We start from the raw sequence: 25,048 nt of genomic DNA on the forward strand, positions 1-25,048 counted from the left end.
CACCCATATATTTTGGAGTCAGGGGAACTTGCTGAAAATCCCCAGCAAGCCACTCTGGAGCCGTATGACTGTTCAGTGAGTCACTTAAGCTCTCTGAGCCTCCGCCTGCTCCAGCTGCACGGAGGCTATTAATAGTAACGTCTTTGTGTTGTCTTGAAAATAAAAAAAAAAAAGCAAATTGCTGCCTGCAAAAGGTCGTGTTAGGTCTAGAACACCGTGTGTATTTGCCAAGTCTCAAGAGTCAGAGGGAATGGAGGTCGGTTCCCTGACTTACCACTTGTTAACAGGAGCCTCGGTTTTTTCCTCTTGTGTTCCTCGAGGGTACCAGATCACCTCCATGGCCATGTCAAGAGTTCGAGAGGTGATATGGGTAGGCCGCTTAGCGCGGAGCCTGGCGCTGGTTAAGTGCTCAGTAACTATGAGCCGTGATTGTTATTACTGAAAGTAACATCGAAGACAGCTTACTTTTAAGTTTACGGTATTGATTCCCAAAGCTTTAGTTTTTACCGAGGACTCGAGTTTAAGTTCAAGTCAGCTTCAGGTTGGGGTTTTCTTCTGAGTGCATTGAGGCTTGGGGCGCCCGGGTGGCTCAGTCGGTTGAGCGTCCGACTTCGGCTCAGGTCATGGTCTCATGGTTCATGAGTTCGAGCCCCGTGTCGGGCTCTGTGCTGACAGCTCAGAGCCTTGAGCCTGTTTCGGATTCTGTGTCTCCTTCTCTCTCTGACCCTCCCCCCATTCATGCTCTCTGTCTCAAAACTAAATAAACATTAAAAAAAAAAAAAAAAAAAAAAGACTAGCACACACAGAAGGTGCCTCAGAGCCCAAACTGGGGCCTTCGCCAACTATGGGATTCTTCTCTTTTGAGGTGAGTATGCTTTTGCATCCTATGAAATGGGGATAACAGTGTGAATCTATGAGTTTGGGGAGGGTATCCAGCAAAGACCCTAAAATTAATTCTGATTATTTTTGCCAGAAACAGGCTGAATCACGGGTCTGTGGCAGGAGCTGCCCTTCTCCAGAGCCCTGCCCTCTAGGACCCATTCAGAAATCACGCTGCACCCATGACATCCATCACCGAAATGTTCTGTGTCTCTCCCGTTCACCTCCACGGCACTGCCACTAAGAGTCACCCGGAAAGCAAAGATGAAGCCCCTTGTGTAAGCCTCTAACGAGACCCCCTAACTGGGTCTGCAGCCCGAAAGTTTCATTTAAGCCCATTGTTAACCTGCGTTCCCATCGACACCGTGAACACAACACTCTCGTTTTCCTACACTCAGGCTGTCTTGTCTCCTGATCTGGAAGAAGCAGGTAGCAAGGGTTCTCCCTTGACCCCTTGGGGACCACCGAGTTCTGCTGATGTCCCCAGTCGCCTCTCCCCTCCTGGGCCCTCCTGCTGCATGCAGTCTGGCTGGACGGTGGCTCTTCTCCCTTGACACCCCCTCCACCCCTCACTGAGACACACAGAGGGGCCGCCAGCACTTTCTCTGGCTCCCCTTCTGATTGGGCCACTGCTCCATTGCAATCCCCCGAGGGAGCCTGCACTCCCTTGGGAGTCAAATCTAAACTTCCCGGGGAGCGTTCTGGCCCCGCAAACTACTTTTCCTCAACTCACCTCCCCCTTCCTCTTTTCTTTTATCCTCTGCTTCTTCCGCCTGGATGATTCCACCCTCTCTGAACATCCTGTGCGTGTCAGTTCTGCCCCTTTTCCGTGTGCTTCCACCTCCGGACCCCCACCCTGTCTCTGGGGAATATCTCAATCCCAACGGCCTTTAAGACTTGGCTTAAATGCAATCGCATTCGTGAGGTCTCGCCTCGTTCCCGCCTCGACCACGGGATTTACATGCTGTTCTCTGCCTTTATGATTCCAGGAGGAAACCAGACAGGCCATAAAACAATGATGCTCACAGAGTGTCAGCCACTTGCCAGAGCTATCTGGAAACAAGAACCATAACTCCTTCCGCCTTATATGGTTCTTAGCTCTGGTGGCGGAGGGCCCGTTTGCCCTGCACAGACCAGTTTAGACCCAACTATATTCGCATCCTGTTCATTTTAACATTTATCGCTGTTTAGCCTTTTTAATGGAGTACGAGTCTTATTACGAGCGGCAACAAAACATTACGGGCGAGCAACACATTACATTACGAGCGGCAAACAAAACAGACCGGGAGAACCGCGGTCTCAGACATTCTTCTGTAGCAGGTGGGGTTCTGATGCCGGGCAAGGCTATGGCGGAAAAGCCTGAACCCCTAGCCAGCCCCCCAGCCCCAAGGGCTCGCTCAAAGACACTGAGCTTGTGGATATAAACAAACTGGCTCAGGGGGGCAGGACTGTGGCCCAGGCGAGCATCAGAGGGCTTAGGATCATCCTTTCTAGAAGGGCCAAGCACGCCTGCCCTGGAACCCGACGGCGGGAACGTCAAGGACGCAGTGGTTAAGAAAGAGGGCTCCACACGGGCGAGATGCAGTGACCCCGCAGTGGCGCTCCAAGGGGGTTACAGTGTGGGGTGGCTGGGTCTCTCCACTCCTTCCACCTTACTTAGTAGCAGGGCTAATTCTGTTAGAGCAACTGAACCCCGGGACAAGAAGGAGGTGCTGGATGTACGGAAAGCCTGCCCTGGGGGCCTCCTGGAGCTGGCCTCACTCAAATGTCCCGAGCTGTGGGCGGGGTCTGGCTGCCTGTACCCTTGCCTCGATTTAATCTCATAAGGATCCCATAAAGCAGGTGCTTCTGGGTACCACTTGCTTTCTAAATCCAGGCCCAGACTCTCCCCAGATTCCAGCTCCGGCTTCAGGCAATGACAGGGGTTAAAGGAAGAAAGTTAAGGTATAAATTAAACAATAGGTGTCTTTCTTGCCTCTACTATAAAATATTTAGAGACGAGCAGGGCTGGCTCTGCCTGAAATGTAAATGAACAAGTGAAGGCCTGAAGACCTGCCATTTGGTCAGTGTGGGGGGAGCTGGGGAGGGCTCTCCCGCTCTTGGGAAGCAGCTTCCTGACTCCAGCGTGGCACTCGTCAGGCAAATCAGCCGACCGCGGACCCACCAGAAGGACTGCAATCTGGCCCGACACCGCAGAGGCGACTTTGGCACCTGCCGTTCGCCGCTGGCAATGAGATCTGTGTCTGCATGAAAGTGATCCCTTTGCTAGCACTCAATACTTTTCAAAGTCATTGCTCAATCTTCTGAGCCTCAGAGCCACTTTTTATAGGAGGTGAGTGTGGTTGGCTGCCTGGCCCACACCTTCTGGCCTCTGGAAGCAGACTTTCTGGGCTGGCATCTGCCTCTCACCAATTCCCTACCGGGAGGCCTTGAACAAAGTCCTCAATCTCTCCTGACCTGTTTTCTCACCAATAAGATGGTGGGTGTTTGTTGTTGTTGTTGTTGTTGTTGTTGTTGTTTAGGATTAAATTAGGAGATACAGGTTAAGTGCTTACTACTATTATGCCTGGTCTATTGTAAGTTTTCAATAAATATCAGCTTTTATTAATATAGTTGGGTTGGTATAAGAGTCAGCTGGGAAGATGTATTTGGAAACATTTTGCAAACACAAGTATATAATGAATCAGTTATTATGATTTGTCCTGTTTTCTCCTTATGTGGAGCTGGCACAGATATGACAGGTAATGTTTCTACTGCACACACCAAATACCTGTACACGGGGACCTCGAGGCCCCTTGTCACCTGGCATCTGATGGAAGTGTAACTCCTACATTGTTGCGGGTTCTCTTAGCACGTGACCACGGAGCCCAGAAATGACACGGGGCCTCCCAAAGGCCTGAATCTCCAACACCAGAGGCTGATTTTGGTGGCGCGCCCCCCCCAACATCTATCATGTCTTACCGTTAACTTTCTCATGGCCCCCTCTGTGTGCACCTGCACATGTCTGTGTGCAACAGACCCTGGCCCCTTACCATTTTTCTCAATGAATTAATTTCACTCGAGGATGGTCTTGTTGTAAACTTTCCTAAGGGTCTGAGAAGTCACTGGGGACTGCTTATAAAGCAGCCCATTGGTTCCATCCCCCTGGCTCTCGAGCCCCGCACTGGGCTGCCTTGGCAATGGCTCTTATGTCATAGATGACATTCAGATGACATTCACACCTCCCGCAGCCCCCTGGGAGATGCAGTCCAGCCCCACTGCCTCACCCGGTTAGAGGCGTTCGAGACAGTCAAGGCTGCTAACCTGAGCTCTCCTTCCATGCTCTTCGAGTTCAAATCCAGGCCCTTCAGCTTTACCAACAATCTTGGGCAAGACAGTCAAGTTCCCTGAGCATCTGTTTCCTCCATCTGAAAATGGGACATTTTCTCCTCTGAAAATGGAACCAAAATCTGCAACAGAGATCGAAGCCTGCTTCCCGGTTTCTTCGGCCTGAGCCTGCACCTCTGCTTTTTATTGGAGAACAGCTGAAATCCCTTTCATAATCCGCTGTTATCTTACAAGCACAATTCCATTCCTTCTGCTCGACAGACTCTGAAGGCGGACACATTCCACGGCGGGGTAAGTGGAATGAAATTCAGAGAGTTCGTAACATGTTCGCAATCACGTAAGCGTTACATGTGGCAACCACAACTGGAAATCCCAGTTTCAGCCTCCTGCCTCCAGAACTGGGTTTCTTTTCTCCAGAGAATATAATCGGCCAAGCCAGGAACAACTTGACAGGTGCATTTCCCTCTCCTACTTGCCAGCTACAAAGACAGACACACACAGGTACGCATATAGACATATACGTGTAGATATACACACCATTCACTTCTACAGGGGATGAGAGCATCCAGAGTCTTACCAGTTTACTCAGGGTAATACCTCTCTTTAACCTCTTGAAGTATCTCATTTAAAAGATACGCATTTTGCTTTTGAAATCCTAAGGTTCCAACCAGCTCACTCTAGGTCTCAAAAACTTATTTCGTATTCCCCTTTCTGTTGGAATTTTATCGGTTGACTTGTTGTGTGTGGGCGATAGTCTCACGAATAGAACCATATTTACCGGACCCATTATAACTGGGACTGGTACCAGTGCTTTACATGAACCAAACTAATCTTTACAACAATGCTTTGGGTTGTTGCAAAATCTCTGTCCTGATTTTGCACATTTGGAAAATGAGGCAAAGAATTCTTTTTTTTTTTTTTTCTTTAAGTAGACTTCCTGCCCAGCACAGAGACCAATGCAGGGCTCAAACATACGAACATGAAACCGAGACCTGAGTTGAGATCAAGAGTCAGACACTTAACCGACTGAGCCACCCAGAGGCAAAGAATGTTTCCATTCTTGCTTAGGGTCACACAGCCAGTAAGGGATGGAACCAGATTTCAAATCTGTGAGTCTGATCTTGAGTACTGAGTAGCATATCCACAATCACTACGTGCCAACCGGATGCTGGCATTGTGGTAGTTACTTTCATATATTAACTTTGTAACTATACAAAACCCCAGAAAGATAATGGACCGGTTAGGATAAAACCAGGAAAGAAGACACCATTCTGCTGGGAGAAGGTCATGGACAGGCGGTGACCACCAGCTGGCCTACAATCTGGCCCTGGGCCAGCAGAGGCTCCTCCCTTGGGACGTGCTCTCTGCCCTCCACCCCCCCACACACACCCACCCCCATCCTTGTCCCACAGTGGAGCCATTTCCAAGGACTCCACCTTGAGAGAACATGGTGTTGTTGAGAACATCTCGACGGCAGATGTGGTTGAGTCAATCCTGTTAAGGCCTCTCTATAAACTGAAGATTCTGGCAGGTGGGTGCAGAGACCTTCTCGTCAGGTGGCACTCAAGGCAAGCCTGGTAAATAAGTTCCCTTGCTTGTTAAACCTGCCACCTACTGATCAGGACTGGCCCCCCTTTTCCTTCCATCTCTGTTCAGAACCAACAATGCCAAGTGTTTGAGAGGGAATTTAATGCAGGGAGTTGGTTCAACAGGTCATAGGACAGTGGATAAACCAGTAGGCAATGTTGAGCCAGCCCAGATTTAGCAACACCAGAAATCCACTTCTTTTCATGTTTTGGAGCAAAGAGGCACCATTACTGGATCCCAGTGGCTAACGTTGCTTGACAAGAGCCAGAACCAGCGTGGACCCATCCGGTAGGAGGTGTAGCCACGCAAGAGGAACAGCCGGTGCAGACACACTGCCCGAGCCACATCACGTGGGAAGAGACGTGCGTGAGGCGAGACTGGCTCTTTGTAATTGAACCTTCTCATTGTCACTATTTTTATAACAAACCGGGAGCACCTTCCTTATGGGTTACACTGGGCCAAGGACAGCTGTTTGGAAATCAGTGCCGTGACTTCCAGGCCTGACATTCTTGGACTCCGGAGAAGAGTCAGGCAAGCAGCTGGTAGGAGATGTGCCTCTGCATGTGTTTGTAGGCTGAGCTCTTGATGGAGTGTGTGTGGGACTGCATTACAAAGCACTAAGCAAGCAAATCTCCCTTTGAACACATTTACTCAGCTTCTGTTTGTACCTTCGATAAGGCGCAGATTAATCCTATTTGCATACCTCCTCCCTCACTTTGAACATTTGCCAGCATTCATTAAGGCCACGTCTTGGAGTTAGCAAAAGATCCTTTACTGAACCATTAGAGCATACAAGTGTCTCATCGGGTAAGAGGGTCTAGTACTCCTCCTCCTCCGCCCTTATGATCAACACTGGCAGCTGTTTAGGTATTGCGTTGACATGTAGGGTGTTTCAGTGCACACTGGAGGCTAAGCGTGTGTGGTCCACGCAGCAGTGGCCGTCTCCCCACGCCTCGGGTCCGTAGAAGACGGACCATTCGTGGACGGTCCATGGATGGTAGCTCCATGTTGCACACTCAGGAAAACCCCTACTTAAGATTCTATACACTTCCAGTGATGAGAGGTGTGTGTGGCGGGGTGGGGAGTGGTTATCTCACATGCTCATCTGTTGCCTCTGGCTCAAGACTCCTGCGTCTGCCAGGCTGAGTTGACACACTGCCTCTGTGTTCTTCCTCCCTCCGTTGCCACATGAGCACTCGCGCACACAGCATTGCACGGTATTTATACCTGGTGGCAACTTGCCTGAGAGTTGGGGAACGGGAGGGAGCCGGCTACACTGACACAGTGTGATCATGACCAAGATTCCCTGAGCGTAGGAGACACGCTGGCCAGCGAGCCTTACTTCCTGGTCTCCCCTCCCCCACCACTCCTTCTCTGTGTTCCACATCTTCTGCCTTTCCCAGGACTAAGCATTGTAGCTCCCCATATGTTTTTGGACTCTGCTCCCCAAGACTTCAGTGTCTGAGTGTTGACTTCAAGCAGATTTTCAAGGTTTCTTCTGGAACAGAGACCCTTTATCGTGGGGTGCCAGCTGGAAGTCCCTCCTCTCACAGATGCTTATGATCAGTTTGGGTACGGAAAAGCGCAGGTATAGAAGGAGGGACAGATCCTATAGCGGCATTCTCTCACGGAGGGCAGAGGGGACTCAGAAAACTGGAGGAAGTGAGTTCTGTGATGGTGGTGTGTGCAGAGGAGAGACAATCACCCAAGTTCAAGAGGGGTTGTTAGATAAATGGAAACACATTGGGATGGGATAGATGGTTTTTCGGAACCCTGTTCCATTATTTTGAGAGAGCTTAATTCTGGTGGGGGAGTACAATGAGGGAAGAGTAGAAATGGATGTGGAATAATGCCCATATTCTTACCTACATCCTGAGTGTGTTCATGGGCTTTCAGCTCAAAGATGAGAGCATCTCTCTTGGAGGGTCAACATGGTTGAGCCAGTGACAAGAGGGAAGTTTTGGGATTAATTTTGAAAACAGAGCTGGCAAGACCTGCTGACAGATTGCACATGGGTAAGAGGAGAAGGGAGCAGAGAAGGATGCCACCTAAGGTTCTGGTGGTGCCAGTGACTCAGTAGGTGAACCTTTGGGAGGAAGGGATGGGGAGTTAGATTTTGGCCTTGAGAAGTCTGTTAACGTCTCAGTAGGTGATGACAGTGAGCACCGAGGAAGTGGAGCTCATAAGTTAGCCCTGTATATAAATATAAATGATGAGCCCTGGGGCACCGCCATTTACATGAGTAGAGGGAATAAGCAAAAGACCACCAGAAAGGCAGAAGGAAATGTCAAGAGAGTGTGGTCTTCCAGAAAATAAGTTCAAGGACGCCACGTTCAACCGTGTCAAATGCTGACCAGAGTTGGAATACAGTGAGTCCAGAGAGTTGGCCACTGGCCTTTGCAAGATGGCAGAGGGGTTCCATCTCTCAGGGTGCTGAGGGCAAGGGTCTGAGAAGAGAATCAGAGGTGGAGACGTGGAGAAATGATAATAATAGACAATAAGGTTGGGCTTTACCACCAAGAGGATGTAAAAATTATCTGTCTCTTCCAGAAATGATAAAAATATTAACGATAATTAAGAATCCATCCTTTCATTCTGAAATAATACCTTATTACTTTAACTGTATTTTACTGTGAGTTTTATATGCATGTAATTTATTATGGGCTTGTATAGCAATATTTCAAAGTAAGCCTTTGATTTTTTTCGTATGCTATCTTCATCTGGGTTTGGAAACAAGGTTATATACTGGGTGTAAAGCGTTTCCATATTTCTGTGTTTTAGCCCTGCTTATAAGGGATAGGAATTTTGAAAAAAAATTCACTTATGCCTTGTCTGAGCACATTTACAGAAGTAATTCCTTAACTCCTTTTTTTTTCTTCCATTTTGGCCCATGGTTGCTGCCCTATTTAGGTTTTCTAATAACTTTATTTAATTGGTTACATTTTTGTATATAAAAATAACTTCTATTCGGATTTTCTAGTAAGGCAACATTTTTATATTGTGGTGTCCTCTGAACCTATTGCTATATCTTTGTTTTCAGATATTAATGACACTACTTTGAATTTTTGTGTTTTCATCTTTCTGCATTTTCTCTGCAATTTGGGATGGTTTTGCAAATTTTTTATCCATATCACTTATTTTCACCTGCCCCTTTTTATATCCACTTAAAAATTATTTTATAGACTCTGGTCTGACTCTTAAGATAGTTGTTCCCAGTCTCCCTAGTCCCTCTCATCCACGTCTCTCTGTGATGCCTAGTTGACTCAACTTGTCTTATCTTTACGGTTTTCTGCTACTCTTTGCAAGGGGATAAACTTCGTTGTACCTTTTGAAAATTCCCAGACAGCCTTCTGGAATTTTCTACTGCACCGAACTAGATCATTCTCGGCAGAAGACTCTGTGGCTAACCTTGACCCTCCCTGCCCACGCCATCCTTCATAGCACCAACGTATCCTTTTTTCTCCATACTCATGAAGGAATAAGGTTGATATTTTTTCAAATTTCCTTTTTTCCAAAAGGGTGTTCACATCGTGCTTCTCTTGACGTACTGGAGTGATGGTCAGAAACTTCCCCGATCTGCAGCTGGTGTTGGAGTGACCTGTTTCTAGCAAGCAGGCTCTCAGGTGCTGTCTGGGGCAGCGAGGTTCCCATGCCTGACCTCCCTGCTTCCCTTGGCCAGAACCCTGTCTGTACACATGACTCTTTTCTCTCTAAGTGAGACACCTGCCACTCTAATTACCTGTAACTCCTGTTGAACCTTCCCTCATCTGCCAGTATGGTTCTGAAAAATCAAAATTTCAAGGGCCTGTCTAGACCCATGTACTGTCCGTTTTGACCATCCTTTATACTAAAAACTGACCCTGGATGAGCTGTGTCCCCGATCAATTTCCTGGATAAAAGAATTGCTATCTCAGTAAAGCTGACTGTATTATAAAAAGAAAACTCAATCAATATTCCTGTGTAGAAGACCATTATGCTGATTAAACCCCCAGTGGGGACGTCTTAGCAGTTACTTCTCTTATCATGGAGACCTGAATCGTGTTATTTATACCTAGTGCTTCAAAAGTGACATAAATATACCAATTCATATCCTACTTCCTACAGGAAGCCTTCCAAGATTACCCAATTCTAATTGCTCATCCCTTGAACCTCTATGTATAGTTTTATCTCCTCAGAGGCAGTATTTAAATTGCACATATTAACTTTTGTTTGGCATTCTATAATTTACAGAGAAGATGTTGCATACATCATTATCTTAACACAGCATCTCTTTTAAGTACATAGTGTAAATTGTACTTTGCAGTTGAAGAAATTAACAGTGAAGAAATTGCCCCCAAGTTTACCAAGTTAGCAAAAAGGCTGAGGTGTTGGAAAGAAGTAACTTTGCCAGGTTCTGTGTTATTAACAATTCCGCTCTATAAATGAGGATATCAAGACTTACAGAAGCTAAATAAATCACTCAAATAAACAAAGGTCTTTAGTGTGAGAGCCAGCCTTTGAATCTTGGTCTGTGTGGGTCTAGAACCCCTGCTCTTTTCTCTACATTGGCAAGAACTCGGTCATGCGTACAGCCGTGCTGATTTGTGTCTCTCTCATGGGTTTGTCTTTTTCCTTTCAAAAAAAATTGATACAAACAGAAAAAGTGGATATCGTTAATTACAAACATGACTATTGTCATGGTGACCTTCAAGGTTTAACTGAACATATGCCTACTCTGGATTTCGTGGGACTCTCTGGGTCAGAATGAAACGGTGGGGTCATCAGGCACTTTGCACAGACACGGCCTCGTCTCTCAAGGCCAGAATTGCACATGATGTTTGTGCATGTGTCTCCTCCAGCAGGCTCCTAGAGATCAAGTTCTGTGACTCTTTTTTTTTTTAATTTATTTACTTATTTTAAGAGAGAGAGAGAGAGAGAGAGAGAGCACTAGTGGGGCAGGAGCAGAGAGAGAAGAGAGAACCCCAAGCAGGCTCTGTGCTGCCAGCACAAAGTCCGAGACGGGGCTTAATCTCATGAACCACGAGATCATGATGTGAGCTGAAATCAAGAGTCAGACGCTTAACTGAGCCCCCCAGACGCCCCTGTGACTCTTGCCTTAATAGAATACCTTGAACACCGTTAGTGCTCACTAAATGTACATTGGCGGGATATTTAAAACTTGCAGAAACTTGCACACTCGTTCTTTTAAACGCCAGACTTCACCAATTTGATGCCACCATATAAGGGATTTCTGACCGCCAAGTTGATTTTGTATCTATGACAGTATTTTAATTATTCTCAGCTTAGATTGTTATTAACAACTAATTGTTAAAGTTCTTGTAAAAAAAAAAAAAATAGACTCGGCCATTGGCCAAATAAATGTAATCCATAATTTGGCATCAGAACATCTTGAACAATTGGAATCCCCCCCCTCAGAGTCCCCAGTAGCTTGCTTTTAACCCTGGAAGACTCATTTCAGACTGGCCACCAGGACCGTGAGAGAATAAACTTGTGTGGCACTCAGTCACTGCATCTGCACCGATTGGTTCCAGTGGCGGAAGGAAGGGGACACAGGCAGATGAATGAGCCTGTGCTGACCAGTCTGTTTCGTCCCTAAGTCGCTCATCTGTGCCATCGACGTGACCCTCCAGCATTGTCTCCATCCACCTTCTTCTCCCTCGGGGAACACTGCTAAGCATCCAACTTCCGCTCGGGTCATGATCTTGCGGTCTGTGAGTTCGAGCCCCGCGTCGGGCTCTGTGCTGACAGCTCAGAGCCTGGAACCTGCTTCAGATTGTGTGTCTCCCTCGCTCCCTGCCCCTCCCCCACTTGCATTCTGTCCCTCTCTCTTTCTCAAACATAAGTACACATTACAAATTATTTTTCCCATACTCTCAAGCGTCACTTGTTGTGTTCCGCACTGGCTAGTAAACGCTTCTCCTGCCCTCCCGCTAAGAGGATATTCAGCACGGCGCACCGGGGACTGCTGTCCTTTGCGGGGCTCCTCGCCAGGTTGGTGCTTGGCTGGAGGTGGAAACGTGGATTTCGGGAGGGTTCCCACCATCCGCGGAATGGATAAGAGTGGCCGCCGTACAAAGGGGTTTATTCTCAACAGCCACTTTCCCAGTGGGCGTCTGCGGTTTGGCCTGAGTCATGGCTGGGTCTACACCGCCGGCGTCCAGGGAAAAGCCTGGACACGGAGCCTCCAGTGAGCTCCCCTGCTAGATACTTCACATGTGTTCACACCTCCCTGCTGTGGGAACGGGGTGCCTCCTCTCTGCGCCCGCTGACAGAAGACCCTTGGAAGCTTCTGCCTGGTCCCCTCTGGATTTTGTACACTTCCCCTTGCTGACTTTGCTTTGGATCGTTTTGCTGTCGTAAAGCTTCGCCCCGGGCGGATCCATAGGGTGAGTCCTACGAGTCCTCCTGGGGAATTGTCTTGGGTGCCTCCTTAAGTAGCACACTCACAAGTGGGGACCACATCTGGGGTGTCCCTGCTCATCACCCAGCATGGGACATGCACATGCACACCGGTCTCCCCCCTGTTCTGTACAAAGGGGGATGTGTTGGTTACTGCTGAGGGGAAGGGCTAGGGCTCCAGGAGGACAGCAGTCGCAGGAGGGGCACCCCGACGAATTCAACATGCGCGACCTCCTTCCGTGTGTACCTAGCAGAGTCCACACAAAGAGAACGATCTGTCTCATCGCTACATGCTAAGCACCTCATGCATATTCATGCGCCCACACTTTGGCTTATTCAGTTCTTTTGCCTGAAATGCTTTTCTCTGTTGGCTTCCATTCTGAGCGCTTCGCCCGAACAGAGCTCAGGAGCACCTCGCCCTCTTCCCCACATTAGAACGAATGAGGAAGATTCTTGAGGCTTCGGTTCAGGCAGAGTGTTTGTGGGTTACGGACCGTTAAGGGATCAAGTTCTCTCACCCACCGAGAAGTCGTAGGAAGTAGAGGTCATGGCAGAGCCTGGACAAATGTGGGGATCCCGGGAAACCGCAAAGCCTGCGTGAAGGTAGCTCAGAGGGCCTGTGATGAGTGGTCATCTCCTTGACAAAAATATTTAAAATCACATTGAAGGCGTTAAAAGCGCCTGAGACTAGGCACAGAAATGAAATGTTTGGGCTCATTTTAGAGGAAAGGGGACATATTTTTGCGTCTGCTCCTTCCAACTCATTATACTATCTCCCACAAGTTCAACAAATTAAAACTTGGCTTGTTTCCATCTCATTAGGGATCAATTTGCATGAATTATAGGTTTGCATTATTCAAGACTTGTGTTTAATTACAAGAATTAGAAAAAAAAGGGCGGGGGGGCGGTGGAAAGAACCAAGGGAGGAAGTAGCCTTCACCTTTACGTTCTTTAGGCCGGTTTCCCATTTGGCTTTATTAGCAACGCATGGAAAGTGTCTTCAGGGCTAAAAGCAGCTGAAAAAGTGAAGAAACAATCCTTGAAGTGGTCTGCAGGCTTCTTCCTTCTGCATTTTCAGCCCTGCCTGTCTCTGGAGGCCAGGGTCAAGCGCCCGGTCCTCGGCAGGATGCAGAACGCGCAAGCACTTGTGAATTACGGGGACTGGAGTCTGACTCCTGGCTTTGCCCCTCTACTCTGATAAGCACCGTTCTAGGCGTCTCCACACGTGCTACACGATTTCATCCTCCCCACAAGCCTGCAGCCTACGCACCGTTACTCCCGCGTCACGCACGCGGACCTGGAAGCCCAGAAGGTGAAATGACTTCCCCAAGGTCCCAAGAGCCCAGGCAGAAGCCCGCGTCTGTGTGCCTGAAGGCAAGCTTCCAGATGGTGCCTGCAAGAGACAGATGGGTGTGCCCCGCTCTCGGGAATATCGCCCCCTCGCCCCTCTAGCTCACACCCGAATTGTCCTCGCTTCCTTCCTGTCCTCACCTGCCATATCCCCACTCTCTGTGCCACCGTCACCTTCTTTCCCTCTCCCTGGGGACGTGGCCTTATCAATAAGGAGAGTAAAACAAAAGCTGTCTTCTGTCTGCTGGTTGCCGGCCAGATGGAAGCAGCGAGTAGAGGCAAGTAAGCATTCCCCTACCTGCGTGCCCTCCAACCGCAGACAAATCAACTACTGCTACTCCCTTAGGCCTCAGAGTTTACCTCTGCACGCTAGCGTCATGAAGCCGACCTCACAGGGTTCTTGTGAGCAGTAACTGAAATGATATCTACAAAGCACTTAGCATAGGAACAGCTCAATAAACAAGAGTTGGAGCTGACGAGGACCCAATTTGAGCTCATCACTCAAATGTTACTGGTAAATAGTATACCGCCATTCGCATCTTACAGGAGAAGAAAAGGAAGCCGCGGGGAGGTTGAGAGATCCAGTGTCATGCCATAAGCAGGTGGCGGGGCCGAGATTTGAAGCCCCCGCTTTTCCCATTCGGCTTCCTCCACTGCCTTTTGAGGTGGTTTGCTAACAAGACCCACCTCCTCCTCCTTATTTGCAGTTGCCTCCTGCTACTGTGTGAAACTGACCTCATCATTCCCCTCCTCGATGGGGACCCTTTGGCCTAAGGCCTAAGGCTTATTTTGTGCAATTTCAACTCTACATTTGGAACAATAATATGTGTGTGTGCGCACTTATATCAGTGGACTTAGTCCCACTGAAAATAAAAGCAAACACCTCCATGGGTCAGACACCAAAGATGCCCAGCTGTAAATAAGGAATCACTCTGCACACCTCCTGCACACACGGATGATCATGTGTTCAAATTCTGCTGTGGCCACTAACACGGGGAACCCAGGCTTAGAGTGTGATAACCGCTCATCCGGGATCATCGCACAAAACAAGGGGCTCATAGTCGAGGGAGGTTTGCCATTGAAAAGAGGCAGATGAAATTTGTGATCGAGGTCCAAGCCTGTGGCCAGAAAGATGCTGCTTTCCCAGAGGAGCAGAAATGAGCAGAGGCAGCCCAAATCAAGAACTGGGAAGAACACCAAAACATCCCGGTGAGATGACAATATCGTATGTGGTTTTGAAATGGGAACCCTAGGGGACTATGTGGAGAGACCAATACTAAGAAACAGCTGTTATAGGTGAGATAATTTTATATACTATAAAAAATTAAAAACCCTATATTTTAAAATAGTTTTATTCATTCATTCATTCATTCATTCATTTGAGCAGGCTCCATGCCCACTGTGGGCTCAAACTCACAACCCTGAGATCAAGAGTCGCTCGCATATTCTACTGACTGAGCCAGCCGGGAGACCCTAAACATTTTAAAAACGCTAAAAGAAAACAAAAATGAAAGTGGGCTTGCTTGGAAGTAAAATAAGAAGAAATCAAAAAGGAAAAATTCTGTACAGTCATGGAGCATTGTATGACAAAAGCAAGAGAGGAAAACGAGGCATTGATAGATAAGGAACCAAAGCCTTTAGAAATTTAAATTAATAAAATTTCAGTCAACAGGTAGAACAGCTGTAAACTGAACACAGTCAAAGAGAGAATGAAGAATTGGAAGGTAATTGTGACAAACTCACCCAGACCCTGGTGCAGGAGTGTAAAATGTTGAGCTGTGAAGCAGATGTTATAGGACATTAGGGACAGATTGTGGGATAATATACACATTATCACACTATTTCCAGAACTAGAAAATAGGCAGAGTGGCAAGTGTAGTATATTCTAAGAGAAATCATTTCCAGAGTGAAGACAGACGTGAATCTTGCTGAGTAGAATAAAACAAGTCCACGCCTAGTAACACTGTGGTAAAATTTCAGGAAGTTCAAGAATAAAGGGAAACTCTTCCAAGTTACCAGAAAGAGAAGCAAATATTATGTACAAATGAACAACAACTAGACTTATATGGGGCTTAAAACATTTTTTTTATGTTTATTTATTGTAGAGAGTGCAGAGGACGAGCGAGGGAGGGACAGAGAGAGAGGGAGACACAGAATCGGAAGCAGGATCCAGGCTCCAAGCTGTCAGCACAGAGCCCGACATGGGGCTCAAACTTGTGAACTGAGAGGTCATGACCTGAGCCAAAGTCATATGCTCAATCAACTGAGCCATCCAGGCGCCCCTTATATAGAACTTTTAACCAACTATACTAGATGCTAGATTAACAACTTCAAAATGTAGCAGGGAAATAAATATCAACCTGGAATATTAAACCCAATCTATATCATTTTTTAAAAGTGAAGTGAAATGAAGTTGTTTTCACATATACAAAGAGAGTTGACCTCAGTCTGACTCTCGCTGAAACACCCAGATCCATAAGGATATATTTGAGCATGAAAAGAGATGAATCTAGAAATTTGGCTAGGATACAAGTTAAAAGAAGAAGAAAGAGAGAAACCAGTATACTATGTTGGTAAATGTAATTAAATCTTACCTTTCAAAGGGACACATGCACCCCCATGTTTATAGCAGCTCTATCAACAATAACCAAAGCATGGAAAGAGCCCAAAAGTCCATTGATGGATGAATGGATAAAGATGATGTGGTTTATATATACAATAGAGTATTACTCAGCAATCAAAAAGAATGAAATCTTGCCATTTGCAACTACGTGGATGGAACTGGAGGGTATTACACTAAGTGAAATTAGTCAGTCAGTCAGAGAAAGACAAAAATCATATGACTTCACTCATATGAGGCCTTTAAGAGACAAAACAGATGAACATAAGGGAAGGGAAAGAAAAATAATATAACAACAGGGAGGGGGACAAAACAGAAGAGACTCATAAATATGGAGAACAAACTGAGGGTTGCTGGAGGGGTTGTGGGAAGGGAGGGTGGGCTAAATGGGGAAGAGGCATTAAGGAATCTACTCCTGAAATCATTGTTGCACTAGATTCTAACTAATTTGGATGTAAATTTTAAAAATAAAATTAAAAAAAAAAACAAAAAACATTAACAACAAATAAGAATATCACTTATTTGTGTTTGTACAACAGAGGAAAATGCTAGTCAAGTGGTAATAAGAGGTGCATGAATGCAGACAGAATCTGTAGGGTAATTAAAGCATGCCTGAGTTCCAACACTTTTGGCGAGGGGAGAAAGTTGCTGAAAATAGTGACATCGAACAACTTCATAAGTAGTTAGAAAAAGGTATATATTTTGAAAATTTAAGAGTAACCACAATGGAAAAGAGATAGAATCATTAATGTAAGGATAAAGGAAAAACAGTAAATCTCCATTAGCCCCAGAGAAAGCAGAGAAAGAGAAAGCATAGTGGTAAAAATAATCTAATGTTATCAGTAATTACAACAAAATAAACAGATTATGTGTATGTATTAAAAGACAGAGTATATTAGATTTGATAATGCAAAATAAAAAATGCATCTATGCTACTTACAAAAGTTCCATCTACAACAATAGCATCATATAAAAATAAATCCAAGTAGTTGAAATTAAATTGATGGGAAATAGTATCAAAAAACATTGTATCAATGCTATTTTCAAGTTATGTGAAAAGGGGTGCTACATAATGATAAAAGGAATAACTTGTCAAGATATAATAATAAATTTGTATGCACATATTAACACAGCCCCTAAATACATACAGCACAGTAAAAGCCAAGGCTTTAATATGGCCAATATCCTGTGTGCTCTGGCCAGATAGAAGCTGTCCAGTTTACGTCTTCATGCATGCTACATACTCCACCTGTATAAATGCTTGAACATATCAGGCAGTTGTTTCTGCCTGTCCCTTAGAGTTCTAAGCCTTTAAACTGCCAGGTCTCAAATCACTTCCCCTGTGAGAAACTTCCTTTAGCCAAAGAACCTGCTTCTCTAAGTAAAAACTTCCTTAGAAGTCGATTGATTTTTTTTAATTTTTTTTTACATTTATTTATTTTTGATAGAGAGAGACAGAGCACAAGTGGGGGAGGGGCAGAGAGAGAAGGAGTCACAGAATCCTAAGCAGGCTCCAGGCTCCGAGCTGTCAGCACAGAGCCCGATGCAGGGCTCGAACTCACAAACTGCAAGATCATGACCTGAGCCGAAGTCGGACTCTTAACCGACTGAACCAACCCAGGTGCCCCAGAAGTCGATTGTTTTTTTATGGACAGATATGAAGTTGCTCATTTGTGGCAGGAGAGAGAAACCTCAGCTCACTGGCCCTTTAAAAAGCCGCTGGGAAGTTCCTCCTGGTCAGGATAGACCAGAACTGAGTAAAGAACTATTGATCTAGTTCAAGTCTCTTACTCTGCTCATGATGAAACCAAGACCCTAGAGAGAAAGTGAGTTTCCCAGGTCCATACAGTGATGTAGATACCAGCATGAGGATTAGAACCCCCACCTCTTGTGGCTCAAGATTCTCTCCTGCCTGCTATTCTCACCCCAACCTTCAGGCACTGTGGAATGTAGACATTTATAAATGGAAAAGGCCTTGAGCATCATCTCAGCCAGACCCTCATCCTGTAGATGAGGGCACCAAGGTTCCAAGAAAGGGATCCTCACACAGGGAGGGAAACTCCCATCACTTAGCTGTGATCAACTACCACCATTGGTTTTGGTCTGAAACTCCACAAGCTTTGAGTCTATATAACCTTGTTTACATACTCAAGTGCAACGTGGCCCTTGTTACATACTCCTCCTCTCTTTATTGTTTGAAACTTTTCCATTATTTTCAATACAAACTAATATATTTTAATTGTAAGACATCAAGAATGAAGACCTGTGTAAGAATCAGAAGCACAAGTCCTCCTTTATACATTATCTCCAAAATGAATTCTCCAACCGAAAGGCAAATGCTATTAACTTTTTGTGTACTTTTAAAACATCACCTTCTGCACTTACAAACACACCTCCACATCTTACACACACCCATGCACACACACATGGACACTCCCCACATATGCAACATAGGTGTCTGTTATGGGCTGAATTGTGAACCCCCAAATTCAATGTTGAGGTCCTCACCCCAATATGTCAGAACATGACTGCATTTGGAGATGGAGTCTTTAAAGAGGTGATTAGGTTATCATGGGGACCATTAGAATGGGCCCTGATCCCAGGTGACTCCTGTCCTTACAAGAAGAGGAAATTTAGACACAGGTAAGTAGGCACAGAGGGAAGACCATTTGAAAACATGGGGAGAAGACATCCATCCACAAGGTAAGGAGAGGGGCCTCAGAAAGAACCAACCTTGCCAACACCTTGATCTTGGACTTGTAGCTTCCAGAAATCTGAGAAAATAACATCTGTTGTGTAGGCTGCTGTCTTGAGGCAGCCGAGGTGACTAGTGACTAAGACACTCAGTCTGAGTTATCCCAGCTCTTCCAACAGAAGACAAGTTACCGAGCTTGAGTTTCCCCATCCGTTCAATGGAGCAACCATGTCTACCTTTCAATGAAGGCTCTTAAGCCAGAGATTGCAAATTTCCCTGCATGTAGAAAGTGTGCTGTCTAGCGCTAAACTCTCTTCTCCCACAGTGTAAAACGTACTCCTTGCCATTAGACGTTAAGCTGAGAACGAGGAATATATACGAAGATCCTTTGTATCCTCCAGTGCATCTTGGGTAGGGATTGATACATCAAATACACCACCCACATTTCCAGATCATTCCTTCTAGTACCTGGATTCACGTCATTGCACTGTTAGTCACACTCCACCTTAACATGCTGATTCCTGAAAAAGGATTACAAGCATTTTCTGCATAACCCCCAGCTCTCTTGCCCTTTCTTGCTAGGCAGTACTCTCTTGGAAAAGCCCCAGACATGTAAAAGAATTCTTCCCTACTCTGTTCCTGCACCCAGGTAGCTAAATATGGCAGAAGGAGCCCAGAACACCATGGACTTATTTAAATTTAGGACTGAATCTCTATGGTGTGGCCCTCGCGCACTCCCACAATGGTCCTACCTTCCCTGGCCCAGTCTCCCCAACTCGGGACAATGGCATGCCATGCTTCTCTCTTCGGATCTCCCAACACTTCTCCTCCACCCCATCCTCACTCTCAGGTGATGGTCTTTCTTTTTGTTCAAAAAATAGAAGTGATAAGAAAAGAAACCCCACACACTTCTGCTCCCACACGTCCCCACCTGTCAGCATCTGTAAGCGCACCTTCTGCCTTCTCTCCCAGTAGATAAACACCCTAAGAAATATTTGGGGGCCAGCCCATCCCCCGCACAGGGAGGCATCTGCTTTCTCCTACTCAAGGACATGGCCGCAGTAACTTTCTACTCCTTTCTACAGCGTCAATTCCTCCTTGTGCTGGGTCATTTTCATGCACATGGATGCACTTCTCCAATCTTAAAAACCTGGTGTTGGTTTCACTTTTCCTTCCGTGCTCTGCTCCATTTCTGCTCCTGTTTACAGCAAAACTCCCTAAAATAGTTGTATGCCCTTGCTTTTCCAGGTTCCTCTCTTTGTCTCTCTTAGGCGGTTACCGTCCCTTTGCCACCACCTGCTAAAGGCATCACTCTTGAAAATATCTGCACTTGTTCCGGGCTGTGGGTCCCTGTGGCCATGTTTTCAGTCCACATCCTAGTGAAACTACGGGCAGCACACGACATGGTGGATTTCACCCTTTTCCTTCAAACTTCTTAATCTTCCTTTCCTTCCAAGATGACACATTACATAAGTCAGGGTCTTGGCAGATCCAGATGAAATGCTCATCAGGAATTTTCAAAGGGACATTTTAATGAATGGACTATTTGAAAGAGCATGACAGGGTAAAGGGATGTAGATTCACCTGGAGAATAACCACCCCTCAAGAAGCTGTCAGCACTCCTACACCCCATGGGGTAGAGGATGGAAATGTTGGTACCAGGATCTAGTGGAGAGTTGGGGCCAAGGAAGGGGCAGCTGGGCACAAAGCTTGATCATAGAAGGATACAGTAGCCCCAAACTGCTTTGAGGAAGGATGACATGGGAGGAATAAATATCCCCACCTCTCTCCCGGCACCTTTCTGATGTCCTGACAGGGACACCCACTGGCTAAACCCGAAAGGAATCCCGAGGGTAAGGAAGCCCATGAGATGCATCACATAGGTGACAGCCTTCCAGGACACATAACAGCTGGAGAGGACAAAGAGCAGAGGGTGGTGGTAGCACCATAGGAAACACACTAAATGCTCTCGCATTTTCTCCTGTCACTGACTGCTCTGTCTCCATCTTCTCTGCTGGGTCTCCCTCACCTAAGAGCTGGACTTGCCCATGATTCAGTGCTCAGACCTCTTCTCTTCCCTCTTCACATTTCCTTCATGATCTTTTCCAACCTCACAGTCTCCAATAATGTCTACATGCTAATGTCCCTATGCTTATAGCCCAAATGGACCTTTCCCCAGAAACCCACCCTGGTATATCCAACCACCTGCTTGACATTTGCCCTTGAGTGTCTACTAGTCACCTGCTGTTTAACATGTCCAAAATTAAACTCCTGAGCAGCACCCCAAAACCTGTTCCAATAATAGTCTTCCTCATCTTAGTAAATGGCAACTTGATCTTTCTAGTGGCTAGGTCAACACTTTCGACAACATTCTGGCTTTGGGTTTTAACCTCACCAAATATCCTACTTGTCAGCAAATAATTTCTACTCCACCTTCAAGATGGTTCAAAAATTCTGTACTTCCCTTCACCTTGTCTGCTAAGACCCTTGACCAAGCATAGATTATTGCAGTAGCCTCTGTGAGGAGCTGTGGTATGCTACCAAGACCCCTTCCCCCTAAAAACTGAGCTTACATTCCTAGCTGCTGGTAGGGTTGGTGGCTGAAGGTTGTCAGTGAGTCCCTCTCTGGGGAGTGTCCTCCATGGACGAGAGTTGCTCAGTCCAAGTCACATCTTCACTGTGGGGTCAGCGTACATCCAGAGACTGGCCGCTGTTGGGTTGGAAGGCCCAGCCATCTTGTCTTGAGGTTGGACAGCACTAAAGGGCCATCCCAGCTTCAGAGTCCCATGGATCAGATACACTTTTTTTTTTTTTGGCATCGGCATCTCTGTTTAAATCCTCCTTCCACCAAATCCCATTTTCTTCCCTCCCTGGGTACATCCCTCCCCTCAGATATAATTGCTGGTGCACTGTCTACATGCAGATTTCCATCTGGGAGTCCGGCAGGGAAACATATCTAAGACAGCCTCCTCAGTGAGCAAGAGTGAGCTATTATTCTTGCCTGCCTGTAGTGTATCCCTAAACACTATAGCAAGAGTGCCCTTCTAGAGCTTAAGTAGAGCTTAAGGAGTCTGGCGGTCCCCCCCACCCCCACCAACTAAACATAGAACTGCCATATCCAACAACTCCACTTCTGGATACATGCCCAAAAAGATTGAAAGCAGGGTCTTGAAGAGATATTTGTACCTCCATGCTCACAGCAGCATCATTCACAACAGCGGAACGGTAGAGCCAACCCAAGTGGTCATTTACAGATGAAGAAGCAAAAGGCAGTTTGTTCATACAATGGACAACAATTCAGCCTTAAACAGGAATAATGTTCTGACGCATGCTAAATGAGGATGAACCTTGAGGACGTTATGCTTGCAAAATAAGCCAATCACAAAAGCACATTGTATGATTGCACCAGTGTGGTCAAGTTAGTAGAGACAGAAAGTAGAATGGGGGTTGCCAGGGACTGGGGGGAGGGGGGAGCGGGGCATTGTTTAGTATCCATAGAGTTTCAGTTTTGCGAGACGAAAAGACTTCTGGATATGTGCATGTACTTAAGATCACTAACTGTACACTTACAAATGGTTAGGATGGTAAATGTTGTATGTATTTGATCACAATTGAAAAACATTGAACAAAACAAAAACTACTTAAGTTGGATTATGCCATCCCTGCTCAAAACTTCTTAGGGATTCCCCCTTTCACTCACAGCATGGTCAAAGTCCTTACAGCCAGGGTCTGTATACATTTACACATTTCTCTGGTGTCCTTCTCAGCCTCCCAGGCCTCCATGAAGGCCCCCAAACATGGCTGCCCTACTGGCGCTTCTGAGCACTGCCCTTCTGTTTCCTCCGACAAGAACCTCCTTTCCCGGCAGTATCTGTGTGGCTCATCTCCTCACCCCCTTCACAAGCCTCCACGTGGGCTTTTCTTCTCTAGCTGATTGCAGATGCCCCTTCCCTGGCACTCCCTATCTCCATCCCATACTTCCCTCACCTCCTCAAAACTGAGGATTTTCTCACATGCTTTAAGACTTACTTATTGTAAGTATTGCAGGCTGGCTCTGCCCTCTAGAATGTCCTCTACAAGGACAGCCATTTTTGCCTCTTCTTTCATGGCTATATCACCAGAGCTGGAAAAGTGACCAGCACATACTAGGTGGTCAACAAATACTTGTAGAATGAGTGTGTTAGGAGCTGGCCATGAATTTTGTTAATGAAATAGAATCTGTTTGCCCCTTCTCCATATTTAGGATAGTTAAGAAGTCTTGTTTAAAAAGACTCTGGTGTTTGGAGCATGTTTTTCTTCCGTGGATTTAGTTTCAGGAAGATGCAATACACAAGTAGTTTTCAAGAGGGATGCTCCTGAAGGTAGACGCTTCGGTACCCAGGGTGGAGACGCTCTTTGATTTTGCTTCCTGGGATCGAGAGAACACAGCTTGTGATGTTTTTGTCCCACTTTTGGATGCATTTGGGCTAAGTTCCTGGAAAGGGAGATGTCCTAGTTAGAGAGGTATGAATGATGTATCTAGCAACATGGCAAGGTTTCCAAAGTGAGTGATCCAAGTAGGTCCTCATGAGGTAGAGCGGAGGGAATTGGTGGCAGGAACGAAGAGCTTCACCTCTTACCTCTGGGCCACTGCGATTCCACAAATCTACTCTTACCCATTTATTTGGCAAACATGACCATTCAAGGGACTACTATTTACTAGGAACCATTCCAGTCATGCCTTTAAGACTGGAATTTGGTAAAAGGACTCACTGAAGAGAAGACTGTACCGTGATTTCAGCTTATTATATATCTTCCGAGCTGTAGAGCTGAGGGAGCAAGGAGGACAGATTATTTAACTTCAAATTATTGGACCATTTATTAAAATAACTGTAAAGGCATGATGCATGATGCATCCCAGTTTATTGCACGTAAAGGTGTTAATCAGTTTTTCTAGATTCAGGGAATTTCACCTCTGTTGGCTGCAGTGTTCAGCCCATGTTTCTGAACTGAAACATCTACATTGAGGATTCAGCCCGTGGACCTGGGCAAGGAGAACTATGCTCTTTGCTAAAGCAGGCTACTTTCATAGTGCAAAGTTTTTCAAGTATTGAGCGAGAAAATCTTGCAATTTCATATTTTGCCCCAAATTTGTCCCCTTATCATTTTCCCCCCCAACTTCACATAGAAGAGAAATTTATCTTCTGGGTTTTGGGGGTTTTTTGCCCTTTTTTTTTTTTTTTTTACTAATGAAGGCATCCAACTTATCAGTGTTCCAGACCCTTCTGTTCTAGTCAATAGGGATAAACATGGGGCCTTAAGATACTGAACAGATCCATCACCCCCCAAGCTTCCTCGTGCATCCCTTAGTGAGCTCTCCTTACATTCTTCTTGTTTTCTCAGGTTCCCAGGCAACCACGCATCTGCTCTCTGTCATTAGAGAATAGCGAGTTTTTTAAATGGACTCACACAGCATGTACTTCTTTTGTTTGGCTTTCTTCATTCAGTATAACTATTTTGAGATTCTTGCATATTGTTGGTCACACGGCTTGTCTCTCTCCCTCCTAAGTGGGATTTCATTGTACAGACACACCAAAATGAGTCTATCCATTCATCTGCTGATGGACACTTGGACTATTTCTCAGCGTTCGCCTACTACAGATAAGGTGGCGTGGCTGGGGGCTAGGTGGTTCAGTCTGTTCAGCGTCCAACCCTTGATTTCGGCTCAGGTCATCATCTCATGGTTTGTGGGTTCGAGCCCCACATCTGGCTTTGTGCTGAGAGCACAGAGCCTACTTTAGATTCTTTCTCTCCCTCCCTCTCTGCCCCCCTCCCCTGCTCAGGCTCTCTCTCCCAAAATAAATAAACCAAAAAAAAAAATTTAAAAACAACAACAACAAGATGGATAGGGCATTTGTGTATTAGTCTTTGTGTGGACATACACTTCCACATTTGGGACAGTGATCTGTGACAAAAATGACTGGATCATATGGCACGTAAATGTTTAAAGAAACAGCCGGACTGTCTTCTATGGTGATCACACCAATTAAGTTCCCACCAGCTGCCTCACTGCCTGATGGAGGTAAAAATACAGGATCTCCCTTGGTCTCATCCCAAGGGTGGAGTTGGGAGTTCTGGCTCCCTACATGGTCTCCACTGACCGGAGAAGGGGATCTCATGCCTTGTTCCAGGTGGGAAGGCCATGCCTCTCT

The sequence above is a fragment of the Leopardus geoffroyi genome, chromosome C3, assembly GCF_018350155.1.
Source record: "Leopardus geoffroyi isolate Oge1 chromosome C3, O.geoffroyi_Oge1_pat1.0, whole genome shotgun sequence".
Taxonomy (NCBI): Eukaryota; Metazoa; Chordata; class Mammalia; order Carnivora; family Felidae; genus Leopardus; species Leopardus geoffroyi.